The sequence below is a fragment of the Mustela nigripes genome, chromosome 16 (genome assembly GCF_022355385.1).
Source record: "Mustela nigripes isolate SB6536 chromosome 16, MUSNIG.SB6536, whole genome shotgun sequence".
In the NCBI taxonomy this organism is placed as follows: domain Eukaryota; kingdom Metazoa; phylum Chordata; class Mammalia; order Carnivora; family Mustelidae; genus Mustela; species Mustela nigripes.
The window spans coordinates 17,867,848-17,872,069 of record NC_081572.1 but is presented as its reverse complement, the minus strand read 5'-3'; the positions used below and the strand labels follow the sequence as shown (position 1 = coordinate 17,872,069).

The 4,222-nt window shown below is 44.8% G+C and overlaps 1 long non-coding RNA gene across 1 annotated transcript; it reads right to left on the bottom strand.

Moving 5' to 3' along the window:
- Positions 1-331: 331 nt before the first annotated feature.
- On the bottom strand, positions 332-3,128 carry LOC132003847 (uncharacterized). The gene is made up of 2 exons (XR_009400335.1): positions 2,963-3,128; positions 332-683 (listed from the first exon to the last, which is right to left on the bottom strand). It is a non-coding gene; the product is annotated as an uncharacterized LOC132003847 (long non-coding RNA).
- Between the last annotated feature and the right edge of the window lie 1,094 nt (positions 3,129-4,222).

The window sequence follows — 4,222 nt, the reverse complement described above, 5'->3', positions numbered from 1 at the left end:
GGGGAAGGGGGGAGCAGGGACAGTTTAAGGGTTAAACAATGTTATTGTTTTAACCTTGATGGAAGCCTCTAGCTAAATAGGTCCTTACATTCCCCCCTTTTCTTTGGAGATTAGTCAAATCTTTGACTTTTCAGCCGGTTTCATAACCCCCTTTTAATGGCTGCTATAAACTGTTTTAAGGACTCCTGTGTGATTTACCCAGAAACAGGATTTCTCTCCTGGGGTTATGCAGAGTGCCCCCTCCTGTTTTATTAGAAACAGTATGTCAAGCCCCCCCTTTTTATTTTGCAATTGCTTATACCTCCGCCTATATCAACCACAGGAGCAACAATGAATTTAATGAACTCATTGTTCTTTGAGTTTTAGTTTTAGTCCACAATGGGCGGGGTCCATCCGCAGGAGCATCCACCTCTTGGGGGATGTTTTCACCCTTGGCTTGTTTGATGTGACCTGCAAGGAATCCAGGCCCTAATGCCTTCCACTTTTATTGCCATGGGGGTGGTCCAGATGAGAGTAAATGGTCCCTTCCAGCGAGGCTCCAGGTTTCCCATTTGGTGGCGGTGTATCCAAACCAAGTCCCCGGGTTGGTAAGGATGTGGTTCCACCTCCGTCTCGGTCCCAGTGTGGGCAGTCCGGATCCGTGCCATGGGCTTTTTTAAGACAGACTGTAATGCCTGCAGTGACTGGAGTACAGATTGATCAGTCATTTCTGCTATAGCAACCTCTTGTAATTGAGGGCAGAGCGGGGGCAGGGGCTTCAAAACATCATTTCAAATGGGGTCACCTTATTTAAGTAGGGTGTACCTCGCGCCCCAAGGAGGGCAAAGGGATGGAGATCCATCCAGAATTAACTTTGTCAAGTTCTCTTTAAGAGTATGGTTCATTCTTGGGGCGCCTGGGTGGCTCAGTGGGTTAATGCCTCTGCCTTCGGCTCAGGTTATGATCCCACGGGCTCAGGTTATGATCCCAAGGTCGTGGGATCGAGCCCCGCGTCAGGTTCCTGCTTCCCTCTCTCTCTGCCTGCCTCTCTGCCTACTTGTGATTTCTGTCTGTCAAATAAATAAATAAAATCTTAAAAAAAAAAAAAAGAGTACGGTTCATTCTTTCTACTTGCCCGGAGCTGTGGGGCTGGTAGGCACAACGTAGTTTCCAATTAGTGCCTACAGCTTTGGCCAATACCTGTGAGACTAAACTCACAAATGCAGGGCTTTTGTCTGACCCGATCACAAGAGGTGACCCAAACCTCTAGTAGCTTTTTGGCTACCACTCCTGCCATCCCATGTTTGGCAGAAAATGCCTTTACCCAGCCGGAAAATGTACCAAAACTAACATATACTTGTGCCCGTATTTTCCCGGTTTCGTCTCTGTAAAATCTATTTCCCAATAAATTCCTGGTTCCCTACCCCTTTCTCTTTTCCCTCTTCCCATTCTAGTTCTTTCCGCATTTACTGCCTGACATTGAGCACATCTACTACCCACATCCCGAGCCATACGCCCTAATTTAGAAACCTGGAACTGCTTGCCCATAAGCTCTTTAAGCTTGCGTGTCCTCAAATGAGTGCCCTGATGTATTTGGTCTAATTTTCTTCCTAGTCTTCGAGGAAGAATTAACTTTCCTGTTCTAGTCTTAGCCCAATCCCCTTCATAGTCTAATTCAGTCCACTTCTGTAAATATACCGGCATGCTTGACCCGGAGGGCCGTGGCAGCAATTATGCGGAGGCAAGGGGGGAACTCAGCCGCTACTGGACCTAGTTTCTTGCTAAGATAGGCTGTTGGCCTTTGCCAAGGCCCCAGAGTCTGAGTCAAAACTCCTTCAGTCACCCTGCCTTTTCATCCACATACAAGTGGATGAACGTCTGGGATGGCCAGTGCTGGGGCCCGCAGTAAGGCTGTTTGTAATTCCCGAAAAGCTCCTTCTGTCTCAGCGTCCACTCTACCGTAGGGAGTCCTCCCTTAGCCAGTTCGTAGAGAGGCCGCGCCACCTCCACGAACCGCAGTATCCTCAGCCTGCAGTGGCCCACCGTCCAAAGGAACTCCTTCGCGGAGACCAAAGCCTAAATAAGTGGTGTGGCTCTTACAAAGCTGTGCTTTTATTGCTGACACCCGATAACCTTTCCCCCCGCCCCCCCGCAGAGTCTGTAAGAGAGCTCTCATCCCCTGCAAGCATGACCCATAGTCCTCAGCGGCTATTTCTACTATTCCCACGAACTCAGCAGATTCTTCCTTTCAAATCCTTTCATTTTATGAAGTTTCCTCCTTATACCTGGGGCTGACTGATTGGCAAAAAACAAGACTGTCTACACGAGTTATCGTGCAACTTCTCTGAAGTTTACCTTAAGCTGTCTAGCTTAGGTGAATAAACATTTAATAACAATCTATCTAGAATTTAACACCCATAAAGGCATGTTATTAAAACATAATTTTTCTCTCTAAAATAACCCTCATTTCCAGAGATAGCCAAATCAAGACTAATTCATTTGAAGAACAAGTCCAGTTTTAACAAACTTGGCCTAATTATTTACATAAGCTCAGCAAGAACAGTAAGTAATCATATAGATCTTTTAGAATCTGCTTTGTTGGAACTTTAAAAAATATATTTTATTTATTTATTTGACAGGCAGAGATCACAAGTAGACAGAGAGGCAGGCAGAGAGAGAGGAGGAAGCAGGCTCCTGGCTGAACAGAGAGCCCGATGCGGGGCTCGATCCCAGGACCCGGGGATCGTGACCTGAGCTGAAGGCAGAGGCTTTAACCCACTGAGTCACCCAGGCACCCCTGGAACTTATTATAAGGAATCTCTAGGTTGAACTTTTAATAGTCTCTCCGAGCCAGAAGCCAAGCCACGTACTTGCCATCAGACGTGCCTGCAATACCTGTTGACTTGGGCAACTGCCTCTCCCTGAGGTCCCCAAAGTATCCTGAGGCTCCTACTCCTACCAGGGAGTGACATTCTTTACTCACCTGGTGAGGCTGCTGGGAATTCTGTAAGCAAGGTATCAGGCCAACAGTTCCAAAGGGCTTTATGGCTCCAGGTTTTATAAAGCCAACCTTAGTTCCTTTAAGCTGCTGGTCATATCTGAGTCTTTTCAAATATGACATTCCAGTCAAAGCCTTGGTAAAATAACCAGTTTCCAATGGTGTCCTGTTACAAGGAGAACAGATTCTTATTGAGCTTATGCAAATGACTGATTGCCAAGGAAGAAAGAATATTTACTGAGACCTTTTGGTTTCAGAGGGTTCAGATAGAGAGAAAAGTTGAATGCCTTGGTTCGTTTACAAATGAGTACTTTTACATCTCTGTAAGTTACAGATAACTTAAGAAAAAGTTTCCCTAGTATGGAGGAGCAAACATTACAGAAGTAGTCATGTTTAAAATAAGACAAAACATTAAGAAACACAACATTACAACCTTTCAGTTCACCTAGTCCCATGTTATTAATTCTGGTTTAGTCCGAATGTAGCCCTTACTTCTGTAAATTCTTACCCATTACAGTTCCCAGGATTTTATTTTATTTTATTTTAAATTTATTTTTTTAAATTTATTTGAAAGACAGAGATCACAAGTAGGCAGAGAGGCAGGCAGAGAGAGAGCAAGGGAAGCTGGCTTGATCCCAGGACCCTGAGACCATGACCTGAGCCTAAAGCAGAGGCTTTAACCCACTGAGCCACCCAGGTGCCCCAGTTCCCAGGATTTTTAACATATCAAAGACCTGTATTTATCCTGAAAGTCTCCCATATGAATTTCCTTTAAGGCGGAATTCATCTTACAAGAGAATTAAAACAATTACAAATGACAAAAACTCAGAATAGATACGGTTAAATATCAAGTGATGACCCTTACCAAAACATTAAACTCTAGGAAATGTATAGAACCTCTAGAGTAGTTACAGCATTTACCCAAATGTAACCCAAGGTTTATCATTGGTTTAGCAGTACTCCCTGAGTAATTTAGCATATCAAGGAAAAACCTTGAGTCAAAGAGATCTCATTTACAACTCTGGGCAGGCACAAAGAGAAAACCATTTACATTTTTTAAAAAATATTTTATTTATTTATTTGACAGGTAGAGATCACAAGTAGGCAGAGAGGCAGGCAGAGAGTGAGAGGAGGAAGCAGGCTCCCTGGTGAGCAGAGACCCTGATTCGGGGCTCGATTCCAGGACCCTGGGATCATGACCTGAGCCAAAGGCAGAGGCTTTAACCCACTGAGCCACCCAGGTGC